Below are 14,438 nucleotides of genomic sequence, written 5' to 3' on the forward strand. Positions count from 1 at the left end.
GCATGGGGAGACGGTAACACCATCTCTGCCTGCTGAGCAGAGTCTGTCTTCCTCTGTACCTCCACCTCCCCTGCAGCAGCCACAGCAGCGGCCCTGCGGTCCAGGTTAAGAGTGCAGCTCTGCTCCATCGCCTTCACCCGGTGATTCACAGCCACAGTAACTGCCATCAGATTCTCATTCACATCCGCCTGTGCTTCAATGGTCCTGCGCAACGCAGAAACTTTATTGCTTAGTTGCTCTATTCTTCTAAGCAGGGCTGAGGCGTCGATACTGCCAAAACCAACAGGTGGACGTTTGTCCAGACGGTGCGAGACAAACATAGGCATATCTTCCCCAAACTCATTAAACAATCTCAAGCATGCCTTCACGTTTTTAACGTCCTTGTCTTTTCCCATATAATTAATTTTCCGTTGTGTTGTTGTCGGACATACCTCAAACAGGAAATCCTTTGGTTTTGCAATCCATTCTGATGAAAAATTGTTTGCAGCCAACAGAACGATTTAATTGTGGTCAAGAGTCCTCATTTTGTCCTCATATTGCGAGCTGTACAAGAAATTGAACAGTAAGGAAGGAGAAAAGGACTTGTACCGATTGGCCAGACAAAGGGACAGAGCTTTAAAGGATGTGCAGCAGGTTAAGGTGGTAAAAGATGCACATGGTAATGTGCTGACAAGTGAGGAGTGTGTGCTGAGAAGGTGGAGGGAATATTTTGAAGAGCTGATGAATAAAGAAAATGAGCAAGAGAAAAGGCTGGATGATGTGGTGAGAGTAAATCAGGAAGTACAAGAGATTAGTAAGGAAGAAATGAGGGCTGCTATGAATAGGATGAAGAGTGGAAAGGCAGTTGGTCCAGATGATATTCCAATGGAGGCATGGAAATGTCTAGGAGAGATGGCAGTAGAGTTTCTAACCAGATTGTTTAATAAAATCTTGGAAAGTGAGAGGATGCCTGAGGAGTGGAGACGAAGTGTGCTGGTTCCTATTTTCAAGAACAAGGGTGATGTGCAGAGCTGCAGTAACTACAGAGGCATAAAGTTGATCAGCCACAGCATGAAGTTACGGGATACAGTAGTAGAAGCTAGGCTTAGAAAACAGGTGAAGATCTGTGAGCAGCAATATGGTTTCATGCCGAGAAAGAGCACTACAGATGCAATGTTTGCTCTGAGAATACTGTTGAAGTACAGAGAAGGCCAGAAAGAGTTATATTGTGTGTTTGTGGACTTAGAAAAAGCTTATGACAGGGTGCCAAGAGAAGAGTTGTGGTATTGTATGAGGAAGTGTGGAGTGGCAGAGAAGTATGTTAGGGTAGTGCACGACATGTACAAGAATAGTGTGACAGCGGTGAGATGCGCAATCGGAATGATAGACTCATTCAAGGTTGAGGTGGGATTACACCAAGGTTCAGCTCTGAGTCCTTTCTTGTTTGCAGTGGTGATGGACAGGTTGACGGATGAGATCAGACAGGAGTCCCCATGGACTATGATGTTTGCAGATGACATTGTAATCTGTAGTGAGAGTAGAGAGCAAGTTCAGTCTAGTCTGGAGAGGTGGAAATATGCTTTGGAGAGAAGGGGAATGAAAGTCAGTAGAAGCAAGACTGAGTACATGTGTGTGAATGAGAGGGAGCCCAGTGGAATAGTGCAGTTATAAGGAGTAGAAGTGGTGAAAGAAGATGAGTTTAAATATTTGGGGTCAACTGTTCAAAGTAATGGAGAGTTTGGTAGAGAGGTGAAGAAGAGAGTGCAGGCAGGGTGAAGTGGGTGGAGAAAGGTGGCAGGAGTGATTTGTGACCGAAGAATATCAGGAAGAGTGAAGGGGAAAGTTTACAAGACAGTAGTGAGACCAGCTATGTTGTACGGTTTAGAGACGTGGCACTAACAAAAAGACAGGAGGCAGAGCTGAAGAAGTTGAGATTCTCTTTGGGAGTGACAAGAATGGACAAGAATAGGAATGAACATATCAGAGGGACAGCTCAGGTGGGACGGTTTGGAGACAAAGTCAGAGAGGCGAGATTGAGATGGTTTGGACATGTGCAGAGGAGGGACCCAGGGTATATAGGGAGAAGGATGCTGAGGATGGAGCCACCAGGCAGGAGGAGAAGAGGGAGGCCAAAGAGGAGGTTTATGGATGTGCTGAGCGCGGACATGCAGGTGGTTGGTGTGACAGAGGAAGATACAGAGGACAGAGTGAGATGGAAATGATTGATCTGCTGTGGCAACCCCTAATGGGAACAGCTGAAAGACAAAGAAGAAGATTCGATTTATTTTTCATGATTTTATTAATGTATTTCCACTAGTGACACACAGTTCTTTTTTCTGTAAAACATAACTAAATTTGACACATTCAATTCTATAAAATTCAGCTTGATGCATGAATACTAGATCTCTATTGTTTGAAATTCAACTGTGGAGGAAATACTAATGATCCTAACTTTAATGTCATTGTGGCAACTCATAATGGGCCTCATGTATCAACGTTGCGCGCTTGTGGCGTAAATTTCCAGTGTAAATTTGAAGTACACCAAAGTTGCCGTGACATGTATCAAGCAGTGTGCACCTGCCCATTTCCGGCGTATGCCCGACGTGACCTTGATAAATGCAGCGGGTGAAAACAATTGTAATTATAATGAACACGCCCATAAATATTCAGACTCCGCTTCAGACACACCCTCATTTCATGACATGGAAGCCAGGAAGACGACAAAGAAAATGAACTTCACCAATCACGACGCGTGCCAATAGAGCGTCAAAAGCGGCCGTCGTATTAATTGTTTTGTAGTATAATCAAAAAAGTGTTATTCTCTTTTCACATGTCAATAATTCTTGACATGTGGATATTTGCTAGCTCAATTAATAAGACACGCTTTATTTTTCAGATTTCTTTATTTTCTAAATTTATTTCTTTATTTATTTTATGTTAACAAACGAATGGAGAAAACAAAACCTGATTGCAGCACGGGCGAAGGGAATGACAACACTACAGTTGTAATTATCAATTTCATAGTCTAAAACGATCACACCACATAAAGTTAAGCTCAGCGCTGCTCTGGCTCCAGGCTCGAAGTCTGGAGAAAAAGGCGAGCAGTGCTTTCTTTGCGGTCAGCGCTGTGTGCTCCATAGACCAACAATCCCGCAAAAGCGAGATTTGTATTAATTATTATGTAGTATAATCAAGAAAGTGTTATTTATGTAACATGTGCATTGATTTGTATAATGACACTGTTTATCATGTTGATCATTTTCATTTTTATGTGGATTCCAGTGCTGGTTCATTTTGGTGTATAATTTACGCCACCTCTCGACTTGGTGTATATTTTCAGCGCACCGTACGACAACGACCACATTGATAAATGCCAAGTTGTGCAGCCATTTTGGAGTACACCCCATATACGCTCAAATATCGCCGTACACAACGTTGATACATGAGGCCCAATATGTGGACAAAAACCCAGTTACGTGATACCGCTATGCGGTTGTGTGTACTGTAATAAAACTGATTTTGGTGCGATTTGGAGGTTATAAGGATTTTGTGCTGATTTTATGGATTTTCTCGCTTGGTTATACAGGTGGACCCTCAACGGGGTTGACATGTATGCATTAGATATGTCAGTCACCTGCTGAATGGTTACTGGATTCTGGATAAATGATGGATTAGGAGGAGGTGTGGCTGTCAGTGAGAGAAAGAAAACCACCTCCAGAAGGAAATGTACTAAGTCAGAGAAGTAAACCCCTCCTTTTCTAATTATTTCACAGTGATTATATTCTACAACTCAAACAACACAGTGATATCTCCACACCACCCTGCCAAAATAAGTTTGTTTTAATGTTGCCAAAGCAAATACTTCTTTCTTTTGTTACCATCTCTCTCAATGTATGTGTGGCTTTAATGTCACACTCAGATTGAAATTATTTTTATCACTTTCTTTCTTTCCAAAGCTGAGGCCACAGTTGCTTGTTTAAGTGTTTTATTAAAAGTATAGAAGATCAGCATATTTTGCATTAACCCTTTCCAAAAAAACATAGAAATTGCCATAATTTACACCCTTCCAGCTAATAATGAATTGAATAAATGAATGCATTTATTCAGGAAGAAGACAAAGCTTTAAAATTCTTTTTTTTTTTTAACTGTTGAGTTGTTTCTGCTGCTTAATGCAATGAAAACTACACAATATTCATAATTTTCTTCTCTCAATCCCAATAAGACACAACTCCAGTTTTCATCCATATAATAAAAGGGGTCACCTCTGTGTGTTTGTGTATCCGGAGCATCAATTCAAATCCAGAAAGAGCAGACTTTCGTCCTTTGGCATACTTACTTATTTTTTTCAAGAGGATTCATGTGATGAAAACATCAAGGTGATCGGACCAATATTTTTTGAGAAATCAGTATTTTTTTAAAACAACAAGCCTGTTTATGTTGCACTTCCACAATAAGAGCCTGTATTTCAAAATAAAAGCCCGTGAAGTTGCTGCAGACCTGACAGAATCAGTCTGTCCATCTTCATTCCAGACAGCAGATTCAAATCTGGACATTTTCTGTATGCATGTGAGCCCAAACCCAGAATTAAGATGTTCACCCTTCGGACAAAACAGCAGAATTGAGTCTCAACAGTGTCTCAGACAGGCCAAAAAAAAAAAAAAATCTAATGTGAACACTGTCACAGCACAAATATAAAACTAGTCATTCATAATTTCTTCACATGGAATATTGTGCTGGCTCAGCAGCTTCAGAAAAGCTTATCGATGACAAAAATTCATTTTAGAAAATTGAACACAACTGAAAACAGATTAAACGTTCAACAAAGACTTTCATAAAAGCCAAGACATTTTTCTATGTCAATACTTAAAAAATGTAGCATAACTGCAAACAGATTTTCCCCAAAACTCAGCTGTCCTCTGTATATAGTACAAATTACTACATCTAGAACCCATGGATCCCCATGGGTCAACGTCCCAATTTACTTTATTCATGATTTTACTCATACATCAGGTATGTTTTCACTTTATTTATTTTAATTGCAATGCATTAAATCCTTCAGGCACAAACCTCTTCTTTGTTGTTTGTACTGCTATTGTGTTGTAGAACTATTTATAAAGCATTTCTGTTTTCGCTTGTATTGTTTGAATTTGCAGCAGAAACGTGATCAAATTACATTTTTGCATGTGCTGGTGGTTATGTTTGTATTGCCTACTGTGTTTGCAGGCGATTTTCAATTTGCAAGATTTTTTTATGCAACAACCAGTGGAAACATTGATGCAGGTATTTGTTGAATGTGTTTGAATACTGTCAGTGCTGTCATTTGTTGAATGACAGCACTGCATTTGCTACTGCTGTCTTAATTTTGTAGTTGTTGCTCCTATTGGACACTGTAATTTGGTACTATTTTCTTTCACATGAATTTAAAATACCTAAGTAAATTCTAAACAATGCCATCTTGGCATGTAATTAAGAAATGCCAAAACACATAATTTGAAACAAATTTAACATACCAACTTTGTTCATTTGGCTTCAGTGGAAATAGAAAAGCTGTTCTTAGTTACTAGGGACAAGCATGATGTACATTGTAGGTATGCTCTGCAGAAACACCAGTTACTAAATTACATGAATTCATGTCTGTCTTTTACATCATAATATTTTCATGGAAAGAAAATCATAACATGGAGAAGCCCTGATCTTGGAATACGCTGTGGAGCTGTATGTGGGTACAGCCCCCCAACCCCCCCCAAAAAACTGGCCTGTAACACATGTCGTGAAATCCAACCAAGATGAATGGTTTCCCTTAAAAACCTGGACTAAAATTGCAATCAATAATGATGAGCTAAATCATCATCAATCATGAAGTCATTTGGACAATAGAAATACAGTGATGTCCTGTTTCATCCAAACAAGAAAAAGATGGGAATGTTCTGAGTTTAACAGGGTATAGATCAAAATTAACAGTGAATCTGTGTGTAACTTTGCAAAAACAATGTCGGACTCTGTAGTTTTCTCTGGGCCCCTCCCCAATCGGACCGGGAGTGACATGTTTAGCCGCATGTTCTCCTTGAATTGCATGTTCTCCTTGAATTGCTGGCTGTCTGAGTGGTGTCCAAAAAATGAGGTGGGCTTCATAGATAATTGGCAAAGCTTCTGGGGAAAACCTGGTCTTGTTAGGAGAGACGGCATCCATCCCACTTTGGATGGAGCAGCTCTCATTTCTAGAAATCTGGCCAATTTTCTTAAATCCTCCAAACCGTGACTATCCAGGGTTGGGACCAGGAAGCAGAGTTGTAGTCTTACACACCTCTCTGCAGCTTCTCTCCCCCTGCCATCCCCTCATTACCCAATCCCCGTAGAGACGGTGCCTGCTCCCAGACCACCAATAACCAGTAAAAATCTATTTAAGCATAAAAATTCAAAAAGAAAAAATAATATAGCACCTTCAACTGCACCACAGACTAAAACAGTTAAATGTGGTCTATTAAACATTAGATCTCTCTCTTCTAAGTCCCTGTTAGTAAATGATATAATAATTGATCAACATATTGATTTATTCTGCCTTACAGAAACCTGGTTACAGCAGGATGAATATGTTAGTTTAAATGAGTCAACACCCCCGAGTCACACTAACTGCCAGAACGCTCGTAGCACGGGCCGAGGCGGAGGATTAGCAGCAATCTTCCATTCCAGCTTATTAATTAATCAAAAACCTAGACAGAGCTTTAATTCATTTGAAAGCTTGACTCTTAGTCTTGTCCATCCAAATAGGAAGTCCCAAAAAACAGTTTTATTTGTTATTATCTATCGTCCACCTGGTCGTTACTGTAAGTTTCTCTGTGAATTTTCAGACCTTTTGTCTGACTTAGTGCTTAGCTCAGATAATTATAGTAGGCGATTTTAACATCCACACAGATGCTGAGAATGACAGCCTCAACACTGCATTTAATCTATTATTAGACTCAATTGGCTTTGCTCAAAATGTAAATGAGTCCACCCACCAATTTAATCATATCTTAGATGTTGTTCTGACTTATGGTATGGAAATTGAAGACTTAACAGTATTCCCTGAAAACTCCCTTCTCTCTGATCATTTCTTAATAACATTTACATTTACTCTGGACTACTCAGCAGTGGGGAATAAGTTTCATTACACTAGAAGTCTTTCAGAAAGCGCTGTAACTAGGTTTAAGGATATGATTCCTTCTTTATGTTCTCTAATGCCATATACCAACACAGGGCAGAGTAGCTACCTAAACTCTGTAAGTGAGATAGAGTATCTCGTCAATAGTTTTACATCCTCATTGAAAACAACTTTGGATGCTGTAGCTCCTCTGAAATAGAGAGCCTTAAATCAGAAGTGCCTGACTCCGTGGTATTACTCAGAAACTCGCAGCTTAAAGAAGATAACCCTTTAGTTGGAGAGGAAATGGCGTCTCACTAATTTAGAAGATCTTCACTTAGCCTGGAAAAAGAGTCTGTTGCTCTATAAAAAAGCCCTCCGTAAAGCTAGGACATCTTACTACTCATCACTCCAACCTTCCTTTTCTCTCAAAAATTCTTGAAAGGGTAGTTGTAAAACAGCTAACTGATCATCTGCAGAGGAATGGTCTATTTGAAGAGTTTCAGTCAGGTTTTAGAATTCATCATAGTACAGAAACAGCATTAGTGAAGGTTACAAATGATCTTCTTATGGCCTCAGACAGTGGACTCATCTCTGTGCTTGTTCTGTTAGACCTCAGTGCTGCTTTTGATACTGCTGACCATAAAATTTTATTACAGAGATTAGAGCATGCCATAGGTATTAAAGGCACTGCACTGCGGCGGTTTGAATCATATTTATCTAATAGATTACAATTTGTTCATGTAAATGGGGAATCTTCTTCACAGACTAAGGTTAATTATGGAGTTCCACAAGGTTCTGTGCTAGGACCAATTTTATTCACTTTATACATGTTTCCCTTAGGCAGTATTATTAGACGGCATTGCTTAAATTTTCATTGTTACGCAGATGATACCCAGCTTTATCTATCCATGAAGCCAGAGGACACACACCAATTAGCTAAACTGCAGGATTGTCTTACAGACATAAAGACATGGATGACCTCTAATTTCCTGCTTTTAAACTCAGATAAAACTGAAGTTATTGTACTTGGCCCCACAAATCTTAGAAACATGGTGTCTAACCAGATCCTTACTCTGGATGGCATTACCCTGACCTCTAGTAATACTGTGAGAAATCTTGGAGTCATTTTTGATCAGGATATGTCATTCAATGCGCATATTAAACAAATATGTAGGACTGCTTTTTGCATTTGCGCAATATCTCTAAAATTAGAAAGGTCTTGTCTCAGAGTGATGCTGAAAAACTAATTCATGCATTTATTTCCTCTAGGCTGGACTATTGTAATTCATTATTATCAGGTTGTCCTAAAAGTTCCCTGAAAAGCCTTCAGTTAATTCAAAATGCTGCAGCTAGAGTACTGACAGGGACTAGAAGGAGAGAGCATATCTCACCCATATTGGCCTCTCTTCATTGGCTTCCTGTTAATTCTAAAATAGAATTTAAAATTCTTCTTCTTACTTATAAGGTTTTGAATAATCAGGTCCCATCTTATCTTAGGGACCTCATAGTACCATATCACCCCAATAGAGCGCTTCGCTCTCAGACTGCAGGCTTACCTGTAGTTCCTAGGGTTTGTAAGAGTAGAATGGGAGGCAGAGCCTTCAGCTTTCAGGCTCCTCTCCTGTGGAACCAGCTCCCAATTCAGATCAGGGAGACAGACACCCTCTCTACTTTTAAGATTAGGCTTAAAACTTTCCTTTTTGCTAAAGCTTATAGTTAGGGCTGGATCAGGTGACCCTGAACCATCCCTTAGTTATGCTGCTATAGACTTAGACTGCTGGGGGGTTCCCATGATGCACCCAGTGTTTCTTTCTCTTTTTGCTCTGTATGCACCACTCTGCATTTAATCATTAGTGATTGATCTCTGCTCCCCTCCACAGCATGTCTTTTTCCTGGTTCTCTCCCTCAGCCCCAACCAGTCCCAGCAGAAGACTGCCCCTCCCTGAGCCTGGTTCTGCTGGAGGTTTCTTCCTATTAAAAGGGAGTTTTTCCTTCCCACTGTTGCCAAGTCCTTGCTCACAGGGGGTCGTTTTGACCGTTGGGGTTTTTCCGTAATTATTGTATGGCCTTGCCTTACAATATAAAGCGCCTTGGGGCAACTGTTTGTTGTGATTTGGCGCTATATAAATAAAATTGATTTGATTTGATTTGATTAGATTGAGCTATAAAGTCTGCAGTGCTGTGTGTGTGTGTGTGTGTGTGTGTGTGTGTGTGTGTGTGTGTGTGTGTGTGTGTGTGTGTGTGTGTGTGTGTGTGTGTGTGTGTGTGTGTGTGTGTGTGTGTGTGTGTGCGGTCATGTAACTGTAAAAATGTTGTTTGGACTGGAAATATCAGAATAATATTATCACAGCTGGAAGCCAAATGGACATCCAAAGACCACATTAGACTGTATCCATGGCTAATGTCAAACCTATCATGCGGTATACCATGATAAAACATTTGAATTCAGAACAATAAGTCATCTTGAACTACCATTCAAATCAGTGCTTCCAAATACTGGTCCTCAGTACCCAAAGTACTGCATTTTCCTTCTGTTCCACAAGTAACCAGAGCAGATAACAAATGTGCAGGAATTTGGGTCCCAAGGATCAGGACGGGGAAGCACTGCCATAGACAATTAAGATCTTGACATTACCCACCCCATGAGAGAGAATGTATCTGTTATGCTACAGGAAGTAAGTTAAGCAGACCAAAGTCAAAGTTGCCATCTGTTAGCGCCATTCTATCAAAACAGAAAAGAAGGCACGAATCAAGACTGACACAATATACAGAAACTCAGAAAATGGTAAACTTGGAAAAACCAAGCTGGAAACTTCCAAGTTCCAAAACGTGTGTGTTCACTTGATCAACCCAGAAAACAATATGGATGCCAACAGTAATTTGAGATTTATTATAGAGCTCTGAGGTGCTGATGTCATGGGCCCTTGACAGCTGGTCTGCTGGTTCTACACTGAGTAAGTAATCCCTTCAGCTGCTCCCTTGTTTTCACTCGAGGTCGCCACAGCAGATCCAAGATTTGCTATGGATCTGCTGTGGTGACCCCGAGTGAAAACAAGGGACCAGCTGAAGGGTTTTACTTTTAGAGAGAGTATAATTCAATGAAAACTCTGAATTGATGATTGCTAGTAAAAGTTACTTGAGTTATTCTTTAAAAAAAAAAAAAAAAAAAAACTAATATATTCAAGTAAAATTTACTTAAGAATTCCCCTTGTAAAATTTACTTGGAATTTCGGAGTGAAAAAACTTTCCTAGGTTTTTTTCAAGTAAATATCACTCCAATTTTCTTTCAGTGTAGATAAACGGTTGCTATGGAGGGGGCATGAATGCCATCATAATAAATTCAATAGTGTCCGACTGTTCTGATGATCCAAAACCACTGCAGTAGGGGGAAAGCCATTACAATTCTGATTATGCGGAAAGATGTCATTACTTTCCAGGTGACTAGGAGAAATTTTGTGATCCAGCATCAAAGAAGTTCAAATCCGAATAAGACAAAAATAAAAATAAAAAACTGGGACAGTATAGAAAATGCAAATTAAAAAAGCAGTGATTCTGACATTTACTTTGATTTTTATTTCACTGTAGACCATATGAATCCTATATTTCATGTTTTGTCTTGTAAAATTTCATTTGTTAATATAAATCCATTCCTGCATTTAAGCCCAGCAACACGTTTGATAAAAAGTAGGGAAGATCAAGCATTTTGTATGAGTTGGCATATGTAATTTCCTACCCTATAACATGGCATGAAGCAGCACTGTAACAGAAAACTTGCAACTGAGACAACCAAGTATAGTTGTGCACTACTGTGGGATAACATAACTGAATAGAGAAGACAACAAAGGTGCATGGCACAGTTTCAAAGAAACAGTGTGCAGGGCCTGGAGGATCTCAGTTTGTCAGGATTTGAGTTTGGCCTGCTTTTATTTCTTTTGCTTGTTCTCTTGCTGGGGTTTCCTCTCTCTCTCTGGTCACACCCTCTTTCTGGTGCGTTCAACGCATACTTGTTCCCAATCAGCACCTCATCACCTGGGTGTATTTAAGCTCCTCATTTTTCCTTGTTCCTTTGCCTGATTGATGCTCCTAGTGCCTTCTCTCCAGCTCTGTTTTGTATTCTTGACCTGCTTGCCTCTCGTGTGTTCCAATTACCTGCCTGTATCCTCAACCACGCCTTTGCCTGATATTTTTGGTATTGTTACTCTTGTTGGACTGCCTCACTGTGTACCGGACCCTGATTACTGCTACAGTAAACTGCTTTTACCTACAGAGCTTGTTGTCAGAGTCCTGCAATTGCATCCAGCCTAACCAGTTATCTAGACCCGATACAGTTATTCAGGTAAGACATTCATGTTAGTGTGATGTTGATAATGTGTTTTGTGTGTGTGTGTGTGTGTGTGTGTGTGTGTGTGTGTGTGTGTGTGTGTGTGTGTGTGTGTGTGTGTGTGTGTGTGTGTGTGTGTGTGTGTGTGTGTGTGTGTGTGTGTGTGTGTGTGTGTCTAGTTGGCGTAACATGATATAGAAGATCAAGTCACATTACCAAGACTTCCTGTTTGTCCACAAGCCATTTCACTACAATCCAGGAGACTTCCTCAGTTCTAAATAATAATAATAATAATTTTGGGTCATCTCTGCGTTGATGTTGATGGCCATTTTATGATGATGTTGGGCAAGGGTTGGTTTTGCCATGAAAAAGTTCAGATTCAGCAAATGCATCTTAAGACACTGGGACTAGGGACAGTAGGACACTATGATCCAGGCAGCACATCAGAAGCTCGGCTGAAGAGGTGGAGAGAATAAGTGGAGTCAGCAGGTTCCCCAGACATAGAAAATCTATTTAATACCCTACGTTGTAGTTCTAGTACTAGTAAATGTTGTATTTTGAGGTTTTGTGCAATGAGTGACAAGGGGTGCTCAATTGGAGGTCTTTCTCATGATTAAGAAACTGTTCATCAAGCTTTATATGGAACAGCAAAAGGCCCAGGATTAAATATCAAACCATACACTTACCTAAAAACAGTGGTGGATTCTCACTTCCTTGTTTACAGGATTACTTTGTTGCTGCCCAATTGAGATTTCTGGCATGCTGGTGCAATCTAGACTGCCCTGGTAAATGGAAAACTCCAGCACAGTCTACTCATATATCAGATAACTCCTGGCACCGGGACTTACATGTAGATGAATTTAACTCAATGGACCAGAGTGGCTCTTAAAATATGGTTAAAGACTTGCCAAAGGTTTTCCCTTTAGAAAGGTGCAAAATTGTTGAAGTGGGTAGCATTCGACCCAGAGTTTATAACAGTGAGTTTAGATACACGATTTAGAGAGTGTGCATGTAATGGTATAACAGCTTTTTGTACTATAACCTGATGGTGATTTGGACTCCTTTTACTGTCTCTCAGATGTATTCAAGTTGAATACATCTGAGAGACAAAGAAATGTAACAAAGTAATCTAACAAACTAATCACCAAGACCCAAATTTAATGAATATCTTTATTGATACGTACTTATAAATCTAATGTAAGTAGACACCTTAGCTCACAAATTTATAAAAGAATACAAAAGTCCAAAAATGATCCAACTTACTATGTCAAACAGATGTGGTGCTGTCTGAACAACCCATCAAAGGCCTGGGGAGGCAGTACACTGCCAAACTTTCTGACAGACAGATGGGGAAAATAGCCATAAAGCAGCTAATGGATGGCCTGGCAAGGATAGACCAAAGCCAACTCCCTGGGAAGTACAAGGTCTGGTGCTATCAGTTTACTCTCTACAGGAGGGTGATGTAGCCGCTGACAATGAGTGAGATCTCCTCATCCACTGTAAATAAGATGGATGGAAAAGCCAATTCCTTCATCTGAAAGTGGTTGGGACTGCCACAACGCCTCTCTGAAGTAGGCCTTTTTGGGAGGAACACAATGCAATTGCCACTGCAATCCATCAAGCTGGGCTACAGGCAAGAGAAGACCAGGGTAGTTCTCGAGTTAAGAGAGTCCACTGATCAGTCAGTAAGGAGCGCTAATGCTGTCACTAGGCTGCAACATCAGGAGACTGCCAGCAGAGTCCAGGTAGGGAGAGCAGGACTAGGATGTGGAGCGGTGCTTCGCTTCTGGTCCAAAACTAATCGCAAGGTGAGGAAGGAGATGGTGGTGGCGGAGGTGACGAGGATGAAGGAAGAGTGCTACAAGATCAAGACGGTGTCACAGGGCCGATAAGGAAGCTTGAGAACTTGGGAGGGAGTTGTCAACCGTAACATCAGTTGGTCAGACCTGTGGAAGATTCCACAGGCAAGGCTTAGCTTCCTAATTCGTGGAACCTATGACACCCTCCTCTGTCCCCGCAACCTCCACCAGTGGTTTGGGAAAGAAGAATGCTGTTACCTCTGCAATGCCCACAACGCAAGTCTTCAGCACATTTTGTCAGGCTGCAAGGTCACGCTCTCTCAGGGCTGTTATAGATGGCGCCATGACCAGGTCCTGAGGAAGCTAGCGGAAGTGCTGGAGAGGTGCTGACAGGACAACAAAAATTCACCATCGACAGAGAACAACTCTGTCATGAAGTGTGGGGGACAGAGATACACCAGGGCAAGAGAAATATCAAGACCCTTTTCCCCTGACCAGGAGTGGGACATGAGGGTCAATCTCGACAGGCAACTTTGGTCCCCTACAGAGATCGTCACTACAACTCTTTGTCCCGACATCGTTGTGTGGTTTACCAATGCAAGAACGGTGCACCTCATTGAGTTGACAATCCCACAGGAAGAAGGGATTGAGGCTGTGTTCGAGCGCAAAAAGGCCAAATACGCCGAGCTGGCTGCCGAATGTCGGGAGGCCGGCTGGAAGACCACCATCTACCCAGCTGAGGTGGGAGGCTTCGTGGGGCTGTCAATCATATGTCTACTGAGGGAGGCAGGAGCGACCGGAGGGAAATTGAAGAGAGCAGTGAGAGAATTGGCAGAGGAGGCAGAAAAAGGCATCTTCTGGCTCTGGCTGAGGAGGAAGGACAAGTGCTGGGAAAAAAAACAACTAACCCCAAATTACAGCTGCAGGGGGCAACAGCTATCAGCTGCAGGGAGTGACAAGAAGACGACCCTGTCACTGTCTCCCCACCAGGAGACATTCCAGGATTAAAGGGGTGAAATGTTGAGGAATGGTGGTTCCTGGCTGATGACCCTGTAGCTGACCCATGGGCACTGGAGGAGGTGCGACAGGCAGAAATGCCAAGCAGGAAATTCCATCTGCCTGTATGTTTAATGAAGTCAGTTTAGTTAAGTGTTATGTTGCTGTTATCATGAGTGACTTAAGTGTCATGCTCCCGGGACCATAAGTGAAAAGTGTA

This window comes from Thalassophryne amazonica, chromosome 5 (assembly GCF_902500255.1).
Source record: "Thalassophryne amazonica chromosome 5, fThaAma1.1, whole genome shotgun sequence".
Taxonomy (NCBI): domain Eukaryota; kingdom Metazoa; phylum Chordata; class Actinopteri; order Batrachoidiformes; family Batrachoididae; genus Thalassophryne; species Thalassophryne amazonica.